The sequence below is a fragment of the Larimichthys crocea genome, chromosome XX, assembly GCF_000972845.2.
Source record: "Larimichthys crocea isolate SSNF chromosome XX, L_crocea_2.0, whole genome shotgun sequence".
Classification (NCBI taxonomy): domain Eukaryota; kingdom Metazoa; phylum Chordata; class Actinopteri; family Sciaenidae; genus Larimichthys; species Larimichthys crocea.
Window position 1 is genome coordinate 11,724,672 of NC_040030.1, and position 12,681 is coordinate 11,737,352.

General features: G+C 45.3%; 1 protein-coding gene across 7 annotated transcripts in view; it reads right to left on the reverse strand.

Annotated features, from left to right (window-relative positions):
- Positions 1-12,681, reverse strand: part of foxp2 (forkhead box P2) — a 104,599-nt gene that overhangs the window by 46,603 nt on the left and 45,315 nt on the right. The window lies entirely within an intron of this gene.

Consider the following 12,681-nt stretch of genomic DNA (forward strand, 5'->3'; position numbering starts at 1 on the left):
CTCTCGTGGAAGTGGGGTTAGCCATTTTTCTGAGAGTCTGTGACGGCGGCGTGTTTGGAAGGTATAAAAAAAAAAAACGTCCTGTCCCCCTCGCTTTTCACTGACTCTGAGTATATAGCCATTACAGTAAAAAGCACCAATTTGTGCCACCCACTTCCCACTCCACAGAGATGGCAAGCTGAAGCCCATCTCAAAGCACAAAAAAGCACAAAATGCCAAGGAAAGTCATCAAAAGTTTGCTGAAGAGCTGCCGGAGCGGACAAAAACACAGACGAGTGGCAAGCACTCCGTCTATTTAACCTGGGTTGCTATGCAAGAAAAAATGACATCCCCCCCCGGTCTATTAATGCGCACATTGTATAAACAGCACAATGTGACACATTCTTCAGAATGAGAGAGGGAGCCAGACACATACAGGGGGAGAGAGAGAGAGAAAAAGCCAGACCGTGCTATATAAATAACAAGGCACTCAGAGGCATATTTGATGTTGATATCCATCACCGAGGCTGGAAAAGAGGAAAAAAACAAGAGGAGGGAAAATAACACACAGAGCGACCAAGACCGCGACATGGGGATCCTTATGAAAATAAGATTCAGCCCAAATGGATCTGGTGTAATTGGTTTCAGATAGTGAGGTCAGGAGAAAGGCGATACAGGCAACTATTATGCGAAACGGACTGAGAAACAAGAATGTTTACACAGGCATTCCTCTGCTACATTAATAGGCATGCAGAGATCGCTGGAGACGGAGAAAAAAGGGGAGAGTGAGAAGAGACTGACAGCAGAGAGGGGACGAGAGAGGGGAAATGAAAAAAAAAACAACAACATATCAGCCACCCATTCATCCCTCCCCTCCCACCATCCACCACTCTCCAAAACCCCAGTGTTTAGACTCCATACAGAACAGGGTAATAAGGAACACCTATCACAATGCACCTTTGTAAGAAGCATGCAAAGATCTTAAACAAGCATGAAATACATTAGCAGGCCCTGCGATACTGGCCCAAACCATTGCAAATCTTCAGATTGCTTATTGTGTGTGGTGGAAGAAGAGGGTTGGCGGGAGGGGGTGAGGTGAGTTGCGTGAAAGAAATAAGCCGTCCGCCAAGAATGTCACTCTTTCAAATCCACCTGGAGACTGCACAATATGCAGCCGTGACATTGGAATTGGATATATCTGAGGGGCTGTGACATTGTGTTTGGACAGTGCAGATCACTTCCTGGCTTGGGTCACGTTGGGGGGTTGTTGTTATTAGGGGATATGACAGATATTGGAATGATGACACGGGTATGAAATAAGCTGCCCTCAACAGGTACGTCTTCGCCGCGCTGTGGCCTCTACAGGATGTTCCGGAAGGTAGCAGAAAACATGGCGTATCAATTGTTGATCAATAAGAAATGGCTCTTGCGTCAGGAACAACGCGGTCTTGCTGTGGTGGTGTGCACAGCAGATGTTTTGTGCGTATGCATGTGTGTGTGTTTGTTGTAGGGAGTAAAGGGCTGCTGTTCAACACTAGGCTGTCGGCCAGAACAACTCCAGTCATGCTGACAGCTTTGACAACTCCCACACATACACACACACACACACACACACACACACAAGCACTGCACCACCAGGCTTATCTATCTCCGCTTCCACAAAACACAGACACAGAAGGAGGAGGTGGGTGGGGGGTGGGTAAGGGGCAAAAAAGAAAAAGTGTGACACTTTATCAAGCTGGAGAGAGTCGCATGCCACGATAAACAAGGCACAAACAGTTTAAGCTGAACAAACAAACATGGCTGATTGGACTGAGGCTGCCGGGCCCGCTGGCGGTGGGAGATACGCGCTGACACTCCACACCAAAATATTTACACCCTATCTTCTTATATAAGTGGATTCAGGGCAGATGGATGAATGGATACGAATTTGCAGGGGGCTGGCTGGAGAGGATAGACAAATGAGAAGAGAAGGGGAGGGGGGGGGGGGGGGTGGAAGGATAAGATGTCCCACACAATGTCTGAATACAAAAGTGGGGCCTGAGTTTGTGAAAACAAGCAAAGTGTGACCAGGGAGTGTTGTCGGCAACAGTTGAGAATCGGAAAGTGGATGCAGCTGGGTGGTGAAACAGAGCTAAAACCTGAGGTTGGTGTTGCTCCACATCTTTGCATCAGAGAAGCTGGTGGAGCAAGGGCCAAGGTTGATTATTTAAGCATGGATGAGAACGTTTTGTGATGATGCTCACTTGTAAATGAATGCAGGTGCTGCAGTTTTTTTCTTTTTTAGAACCGGGTCAATGCTTGATGTGTGCGGGCTTCTGCGGTTGCTATTGATCTCATTCACCTTAAGTAACTCAGCCAGTAGAGAGTAAAAAGGCTCCTATCCTTTTCTAAAAGGTCAGAACTGGTGATGACGTGCCGGTGCCTCGACAATGGCTCCAGATTCAGTTCCCTTATCACCTCCACAAAGCCCACAGCGAGCACAATGCACACCTGGATTCAGTCACGTCTGCTTGGTTGAGTACTTGGAAAGGAAATACGAAATAATGACTTCTTTCGAGTGCAGCTGCAAACGCATGTAGCAGCGGGAGGAGTTGCGGGAATGCGAATAAACAGGCAACGTTTGTCAAAAAGGCTTTTGCAACTTTTGCTTACATATTTAGGCTTTTTAAGAAAAAACACATTATGGAGCATATTTACTTGACTGACAAGTGTGCAAACAAAATTACTCTCCGACCCAACTCCAGCCTCCGTCTCTGTTGCTCAAATGTGGATCATCTGGCTCCAATAACTGCTGGGACGGTGGCAAGCGGGCTACCAATATGCAGTCGCCCCCGAAATTCCCAACAGAAACCTACGAGGTGATTTCTCAAATGGCGACTTTCTTGAGAAACAAGAGAGGAAAGAAAAAGGAGAATTTGGAAAGTATGTAGGAGTAATGAGTATTTTAATGTATGACTCAATAAATCAACAGTGTGCAGTGAACAAGGGAGAGAGAGAGAGAGAGAAGGAGGGAGAGGTCCATGGAGAATCTGCCCGGGCCTCAGGACGGAGGTAAAGCAATCCAGCAGAACAATGGGCTTCTGTGTCCTACTCTGCTATCTCTAGCTCAGTATTTTCAGCTACTTCAGCTTCCTCTGCCCGTACACATAAAGGACTCCATCCAAAAAAAGCCATGTGCTTATTTGTTGTCTCTTTTTTCCTAAAGTGGATAATAAACCCACATCGATCACTCGCTCTCCACCTCTTCACCGCACTTTGAATTCAACTCCACTTCTTCCTCTCTCTCTCTCTCCATCTCTCACTCTCTGTCTCTCTCCCCTCCCTCCCCCTCTCACCTCCTTGTTGCTCATATCACATTATTCATTTCTTCCCCTAATCTTTCTGTCTTTCTTTACCTCTCTCTCTCCCACGTCTCTCACCCCTTGTTTATTGATTCTCTAGATTAAGAATTCCTAGGGCGGAGGATTGTAACACACAAGCATCAAATTATTTTGGGGTGTGCTTATTTGCCTTTCCCTTGCATCTATTTGGCCTGTGTCTGTAGACAATTATGCCTACCCAGCCGCAGACTCAGGTGCTAATAATGAAGGACAAATAGAATCATATGTGTAAACTTCCCCCACTGATGAAAATTTATATTAACTTTCTGCCACAGTAAACAGAGCTGCATAGCTACACCCTCCCGGGAGGATTGACGAGATGAATTTGCTCGCTCCTTCCCCAGGAAGAAAGCTCGTATAGGAGAGAGGAGTGGTGGCAGCGGTGGCGGTGGAGGGGCTCGGGGGGTGTGGGTTAGTCTGGCTCCATTGTGTAACCTCGCAGTTATTTTTCCACTAACGAAGACAAAACATGGGCCTGTTTTTATCATAGATAAAGTGTGTGTGTTTATATCTGTGAGCATATGTGCCGATATGTACAGTACGTGTCTGCTGAGGTGTTGGGAGGCCCTGCGCCAGCAATAACAAAAAAAAAAAAAGAGAGAGTGCGGTCTGCCGTTGTTCACCGCAGCTGCTAACATTCACTAACATCCCATCTCCTGCTGTTATCACCATGAATGTCCTGTGCAAATATAATGATATATCTGTTATAGCGAAGGGGGAATAATTGTTTTCAGCTTACTTCAAGCTGAACCCTCCGAGGTAAAAATTTGAAACAAGGATTGCTTTGTCATGAACCCTCCGAGGTAAAAATTTGAAACAAGGATTGCTTTGTCATGGTGAAACTTGAAAGTTAATCTTAGATGTGCCATCACTGTAAATGCTAAATACTTACTCATTAGCTCTTAGTCAGCCGTTCTTCTGTCTCCATCTCTTATGAAATTCAATTTGCCTGGCTCACAACGCTCCTATTTTTCTCCCTCTCTCTCTGCTGGAGCTCGAGCAAAGCCTTCACTTTGACCTGTGCTGTACCCGCCACGTTAAGATAAGGTGACAGCAGACCCATTCAGCAGCGCTCTTTATCTATTGCTGCTCTTAGGGAAGTCCTTTAGAGTCCCGACAACTGAGAGCTACCACAATATACTATCACAAAGAGGATAGCGAGGAGGAAAAACAGAGAGACAGGGAGGAGAGGTATTTGTGTGGGTGGAAAAAAGGGGAGAGGAGCGTGTGTTTGTTTGAGGTGGACAGTGTGTGTGTGTGTGTGTGTGAGGTCAAGTGTTCTCTTTGCAAAAGCAAAGCTGGCACGAAGTATGAGTGTTCGACTGTGCAGCCCAAACCCGGCAGCCTCACAAAAAAAAGCCCACAAATGCACACATTCTCTCTCTATTACAGACTCTTTCTCTGTCCTGAAGCGCTCGATTTCCTCTTCAGGTGATTATGATCCCTTTCCTTTTCGCAGTTCCAGGCGAGTGGAGGTCACACAGCTGGATGAATACCTGATATGAAATGTTGCTTTCAGGCCAGCCATAGTTCATTTGGAAAAAGGGGCTGAGCCCAGCGGGAACGCTGGGAAGAAGAGCTCAATAGTACGTAGATTATCAGAACATGTGCAAATTGAGTACTACAAAGTAACATATTGCGGCACACTGTCTATATAACACCATATTAAAAAAAAAACACAGACTGACTATATGCCCACTGCAGCTCTCCACTGAGCAACACAGCTGTATTTCAACACAAACTGGGCTTTTCTCATCATTCTTGTCAGAGGCTCAGACGCAGGATGAAGTTGTTTTTCAAGGAGCTTCTGTCTGTCTTTGTTGACAAGCCCTTATTAAGAGGCTTCCACTCCAGAAAACATGGCCAGAGGCGACTAGCGATCTGACTGTGGCACCAGAGAACAAGCAAGCGGCTGCGGGAGAGCTCGTTTTGTGCGCGATGCCAATACCGATGGATGCTGCTGAGAACGTGTTGAGGCGGATGTGTGTGGACGTGCGCTCAAACATAAAGAGCGGGGGCTATAGTGGTAAATAAAAGGCTGCCGCGTTCTGGGGAGGTAAACTGCATTTAAGTGCATTTACCCTCCATTAAAACTGCTGATGAATATGCACACAGTGTGTACACAATGCATATACACTCAAAGCCTACACAGGAACACAAAACAATGATTAGGGAAAACAGGAAACCCCCATCCATCTTTACACCAACCAAAACTGTCTAAAAGGGGCTTCAAATCCACACTGTTTGTGTGTGCGTGTGCACTGACACGAGCCAAATCCAGCCTGTACGTCTGCTTAGTGCATGTGTATCTCCATGTGAGTTCACGTGTGTGTGTATGTGTGAATCAGATCCCGTCTTGGGGGCTCTGCTGTGGCGAGTCAATAGTATGAGTGTCTGTCTGTCTCGTCCTGTAGAGCTCAGGTTAAGTGCTGAGTCTAAGTGTTATCCTGTTCTGGGGTCGATGAGAGAGCATCGTGACCTTAGCTGGGAATGACCTCACCTTACCCGCCGTGTGGCTGATCCTGAATCTGTCCTGCGGCTGTAGTGACACACACTTATCAATACACGCTGTAAGCAGCTAATTTTTTCCAGTGTTCCAAAACTATTTGGAGCTTATAAATACTGATTATCACGTTGTGACACAACTGTTGATGAATTAAGATGTGTGTGTCTTACTGTTAACCCCACCAGTCACCTCGGTCAGGATTGCTCTCCATTGAGGGTGATGTATCCTTCAATGAATGCCACAGTCCCCCCCCCAAAGATCAACTCAATAAATAGCCACTACATCTGCCTGTGGAAGGGCAATGGATCACATCCACACCCCCTCTCCTCTCTCAATCTCTGCGCTTATGTAACATCTATCTTTTACGTGCTCCTCCTCCTCCACTCTTTCTTCCCTCCACCCTTGCATTGTACCTCGGTAGTTGTCTTGTGAATATTCCAATTACAGCGATGTGTGTTTGACCTTTAAATGTCCTGTAGAAGATATAGTTATCTGCCTTCCACTCTGACACCCAGCGTCTATCAATCAGTGTTGCACACCCTCCGCCACCCCTCGCCGGAACGGGCTGCAAGACCGAGCTGGGGCTGGTAGGACGTGTTTGTGTGTTGCGTTGTGTGTGCACGTGTGTGTGCGTGTGAAAAGTGAGAAAGAGATGTGAGAGAGGGGAGTTATCATGAGCACAGACTGTGACTAGGGTAAGGTAAGCAAAGACGCTTGGAGAGTCCCAGTGATAAAAATGTAAAAATGCATAAGGTTTGCGTGTGAATACATAAATGTATATACACACAAATACACACACACACACACACACACACACACACAAAGAGAGATGTTAAACATTTTTTTTCTTTTATCTGCCACCAGCCTGACTGAGCCTTCCTTCCATAAACAAAGCCTTTTTTCTCCCAACAGCATCCTATATCACGCTTCTGAGAACAAGCAAGCGTGAGCAGAGTCATACTTCTTTAGTTTCATTCTTGCTCCCCGCCCTTTTCCAAAGGGCTAATCTACATCTTCCATTGAATCAAGAATGGAAATTCACAAGAAATGCTTCTTTTTCAATTTCATGCTGAAGTAGCTCAAGTTAGTGGATGTAATTTCTCCTAACAAGAAAATTTATCACTCTGTCGCACACTTAGTCCAGCTATGTGAGAAAGGGGCCTCCTCTCTGCTGTGTTTTTTTTTCCTTTCTTTCTTGAGCTTTGATAAATGTGCCAAAAGCATGATCACTCCCTTCGTAGCACTCAGTATAAGGACAGAACAATTACAGTAGTTATTACGAAAAAAATAAAACCTCTGGCTTGAAATTTGTATGAAAGATAAATGACATATCATTTAGGTCTGTGAACGCATTACGAAATTAAGTCAGGACTAAGCCAAGAGGAGGGGGATGGGGGGGTCGTTTTGATACATATTGTAGGGACCTCAACTTCTGAGTCTGAGAATTATGTCATGGTGCACACACGCTGGTTGGCACACCGCTAATATGGAAAGAATGAAAAAAAAAAAAACAGCTTTGAGTGATTACGAGAGGGATTCTCTCCTCACACATTTGAAACTTGTGCCAACAAAGAAGTATTTCCTCCCTGTGACAAAAAATTTCTGGGAGAAAGACCAACCATGCACAAAACTCCTGCAAATCCATTTGAAGTTTTTGTGCAAATTACGATTATCGGGGGTTCACACTGAATTGGATGATGAAGTCCAAACAGGTGAAAAGGAATGCATGAAGAATAGTATCGCTCAAACAATACCACGCATGGCCAAGCCGCCCGGGCTAATGTATATTTATCATGTAAACTTCTGATAAATGCATATGCAGAAACAATCAAATCGCCGGGTTTCAATTGGAAGATTTTTGCGGCACAGATTCAAGCGTGAAACCAATATCAGCTTAGTGTCTAGTCGAGCTTGAAGTGCTGCGCCCGGCCCACAAAGCATGTCCTGCATATGCTCATTGGGCGTCGCTTTTATCAGGGTGGAACAAGCAGCTTTCCAGTGCTATCACTGATCAATTCGAGCGAGTTAAGTCCCCCCAGTGTGGGTAAATAAGCAGCGGTTAGGTCTTGATGAGGAATGGCAGGCTGTGTGAGTGGCAACATAGGCTGGAGAGAGGCGGGCCTGTCTATCTCGGCTGCGATGGCTTCCTGGTGTGACTTCCATCATTAACCTCAGGCGAGAGTACATCTTATTCTCTGTATCTGCCCAAAACAAATGTTCAGTTTACCCTCCCGAAGGACGTGATTTTTTTGTCTTCCAAACTGTTTGCCGCTGACAGTATTATAAAGTTGGGAGATGATACAGATGTCAGTCCACCTTGACAGCCAAAGTGAGGACCCGGCCTTGCCTGATACACTCTAAAACCCAGCAGCTTCAGCTCTAAAGCCAGCAGTGAAGAGAGCCAAAGCCAGCGCTAAGTGACACGTCAGTCAGTGTGTCTGTTTGGAGCCCTCAATTCCCCACGGCCTGAGCTTATTTACTGCATTTGTATGAAAAGCCGCGAAAGAGGAGAGCCTGGCTGGCTCTCTTACATATGTATACAGTGTTTGGAGGCAATGCGTAAAGAGCATCCCCTCCCTCCCTCCCTCCTCCTTCCCTTGCAGCCTGGTAGCGTTACAACTACAAACAACTTGGGAGAAGGGTAGAGCCATTTATACGTTCAAAAAATGGGTCAGGGATGAAGGTAATCGGAGCAGCGGGGAGTGTTAACAAGTGCAACACAAAAAGAAGAAGAAGAAGAAGAAGAACCGTGATGATACCTGGAATCTGTTAGTCGACATTCTGCGTGCATTAAAAGAAAGAGAGCACCGGTGACACTCAAAGATGCTACTACGTTTTACCAGCCATCTTCTTAACCAGATTGGAAGTCATTTTAATATTAGTTACAGAAGGGGAGGGGGGGAGGGGGTGTACACACAACAAACCATCAGGCATGCGTTTCAGAGTCTGATTTGTTACTATTCATGGCTAAAGCGGAGAGGAACTGTAATACTAGACATGCTTGTTAAATTCACAACACTCCAAAGCTGACTTCTAGCAAATCCTGTCTTTTGGTTGTCAGCTTAAGACACCCCGGCATATGCATATGTAGGATTTTTAAGCTCTGTTAAATGGATAGCGGTGTCATGGCCTATCAAATGACTGTAAGCCACTTGCCTATTTGGGGGGTGGGTGGTAGGGAAGCATTTACAGGAAAAGCAGACAGCAATGCATTACCTTGTATGCATTGGAAAGCAACCCCCCCCCCCCCCCACCTAAGTTTTCTCCATCCTCCTGCTAACTCTACATTAGAGGCAAACGGAGCCATTTACATGTATGTTTCCAGGCTGTGGGTGACAGGAGCACTCCACCCTGCCATATTAACGACTGGTACTCTGTTTAAGCCGACAACAGGGGAGTGGCAACAAACAATGACAGAATGCCTGTTTTCGATTGTGAGGCCACGAAAGATGATACACCATTGAGCACCAAGGCGGTTTGCAAATAAATTATTGTGCTGGGTATTGAGCTGAAGCAATTGCTCAGTCACTCTGCTCGGAGAATGGGCGAGTGTGTGTGTGTGTGTGTGTGTGTTTGTGTGTACGCATGCCTGTGTATATGTGTTTGTGGACCCGTGTGAGTAGACTTATAGATCCAGTGCCATTTATTTCCCAGAGCTGGAGTGGGGCAGTTAGGGAGGCGTAAAAGGAAATGAGTTGTGAAGTGGCCATTGATCCTGGCCCGTGCTAGGCTGGCTCGAGACTGCAGGACTACTGGCCACAGTGTGTGTGTGTGTGTGTGCGACTGAATGGCTGCCTCTTATTTACACTGAGGTGGTTAACCCCGGCCCAGTTCATTTATCACTGAGCTAATGCGCTACACGAGGAAAAAAAGGAAAGGAGAAAAAAAATGTGTCAGGTCATACAAAAGGCCTTATCTAGAAAGAACAATGCATTCACCATTAAAATATATAGAAATGTTCATGTACATGTGTTTTATTTTATATTTCATTTCTTGAAAAAAAAAAAACCTTTTCACACCAAGTGACCTCTGTGGCATTGATCTCACGTCCTGTCTGCACACAAAGGCATGCACACACACGTAGCTCGATCGCTTCATTTTCCACCTGTGCTTTTTCCCTTCGACCTGTACATCACGCCGCCTCCTCCACGGCTCCCAGTTGCTTGAGCATAAAATACCCCGTAAGTGTTTATTTCCAGCAGATTTCACTCTGCCTATCTCCCTCGTCCTCTGCATCGCTCGCTCTTCCCTGTGCCTTTCTCCTCGTCTCTCTTTCAAGCCTTGTAGCTTGACATTTCGCCGCCGCTCTCGGGGGACTCCTGTGCGAAATGGAGTTACTGGGAGAGCGCCACTGTAAATTCCAGGAGGCCACATGTAATGTGTCTTAAACATAGATGGACAGCCCAGGTTTCAAGGACCTGAAGAATGAGGGGGGGAAACGGGAGAGAATGGGAGAAGAGGTGGTGTCTAGGTAGATAATAGAATAATACTGTGTTTTGTCTGGGGATGGGTGAGCAAACAGTAGCTATGCTGTCATTCACACCCTATATCTTTGTGTCATCGCAAAGGGGGGAAACTACAGGCCTATATGTCACAGGCCTGTATGTACTATTCTGTGGGGACTATCTGCCGATAGCCAGGCTTGAAATAAAAAGAAGGATGGCTTTCATTGTAAATAAGTCAGACACAAGGATTGCCAGAGAAGAGCTGTCTTTTCACTGAAAGGGGGGAAATAATTTTACAAAGACATACAGTACACGCTGCTTCCCTAATGCTCCTCTAGCCTTTACAGAAGGACCTTATCTTCACACAGATGACGATGGTTAACAAAAGGCTCCTTTATGAAATCGTTCATATTTCAGCCGAGGTCTGTCTCCTGTCCTGAGAGGTGATTGATGCGTCAGGCCAGGGCCAGTGTCTTATTTACACAGTTGAGTGGGGCAATCTCAGGCCTGAAAGATAAACCTAATGAGCTTCTTTGTGTAAGGGTGCAAATGAGAGACACCATCCTCCCTCCCCTCCTTTCCCTTTTCCATCCAAAGGGACAGTCTGGGTGATTAGGCCTTTAAATTATGCTCAAGGGCAAAGCCCAGATTTGCATCTTAGGTGTGTGTGTGTGTGTGTGTGTGTGTGCGTGTCTCTCTTCTCAAATGCGGTAACGGAGAGGCAGGTGAAGGGCAGGGAGAGAAAGATGCTTGAGGCTTGTTTGTGAGAGGTGATGGTAGGTGAACACTGTGTGTCAGTATTTTTAAGTATTTACCTGCACTAAACAACAACCTCACTTGTTATAAGAGGGAGGGGAACTCATGTGTCTGTCAAATAAGCGCGCGCACACACACACACACACACACACACACACACACACACTGTCATTTTGTCCTTTGTCTGTGGGGTAACTTTCTCCCTAATGACTTTCATTTTGGGGAGAATTTCATTTGCCCCTAAACCCTAAATATTACCCATCACTTGCTGTCAGACTTCTCATCCCTTCTATTTCCTCCAGCTAAACAGCTAGGAAGGCAGGTTAATTGCTGTCACTCTCAAGTTGGACCACTGCCTAACTCTCGTGTAGCGACAGGGGTAGCCTGGAAGTAAGATGGCACCTTGGCGCACTTATTGTAATTTATGTCAAAATGCTGCAGTCATTTAAATGGGGTTGGATAGTTTGCATTTTTGCTGCATCATGTGCCTTAGGAAAACACTGCAAAACGCATATCTAACCAGTTTACCAACATGTAGAGCTCTGGAACACTCGCTTGTAAACTGCAATTTTGTGCAAAAGTAAATAAATTATTGTCCTCACAAACAAGTAGTAAACACCTTCTTCTCTTATTTCCCTTTCATGGAATAAAACGTATGATTTAGGGGCAAATATTTCCCCATTATATTTGAGTTAAATGAGTCTGATGAGGAGTGGGCTGTAGTGACAGAAGGTTGTCCCCCACATCTACCCGGGGGGTCTTTGGTTAAACCAGCTGACCTGGCCACTATAGATAAGCCTCCATCTTGCTCTGAATATCAATACGCTCTAGTACAGTAGTGAGTCCATTTAGAGGGGGCACCGGTCCTGAGTATTGGCTCATCAATCCTACTGATAAGTCTACAGACCACTGTAATCAACTAACAGCCTCATTATGGGACATTATGGTATAGATCCAAAGATCAATGCATAGCTCCCATGTACATACATAGAAGCAACTAATATTAAAACATAAGGCTGACTACAGCCAGTGATAAATTGATTGGTAATATGAGCTCAGCACTATTCTTTTTTTTTTTTTTTTTTTTGAACATGGGAGCTTTTATACTGATCATTTTAGCATAGTAATTAGGGCTGTGCAACATTCATCATTTGCTCTGATACATATCTGCAGCTGGCAAATTGCAATCAGATACAGTGGGTATCTAATCTGTGATCTCAAATCAAATTAGGTCTATTTAGACAACCTTGGGAACGAGGGTGATGAAACCCTGACAGAAATTAGGGGTTGAAAATTCAATTGTGACGCAGTAGTTATTATTCAGATGCACGGATAACGGAGTGTGTGGCTTTCACGTTGAACACAATGACCTGTATGAGCAACATTATAGATTATATACAGGATTCAATCAAATAAAATTAAAAAAGGACATTTGTGGGAGGAAAAGGAAAAACTATCAATATTTGAATATGGAAAAATTGCTCCTGTGGAACTTGGTCTTGATCTGTGTCCTATAAGCCTTTGGCCGAAACTAAGGCGACAAGACCTTAAGATGCTGCTTTTCTAATTATAGCTGCAGGTGGTATTTTGGAGCTGGTAAGGTAATGGCAGA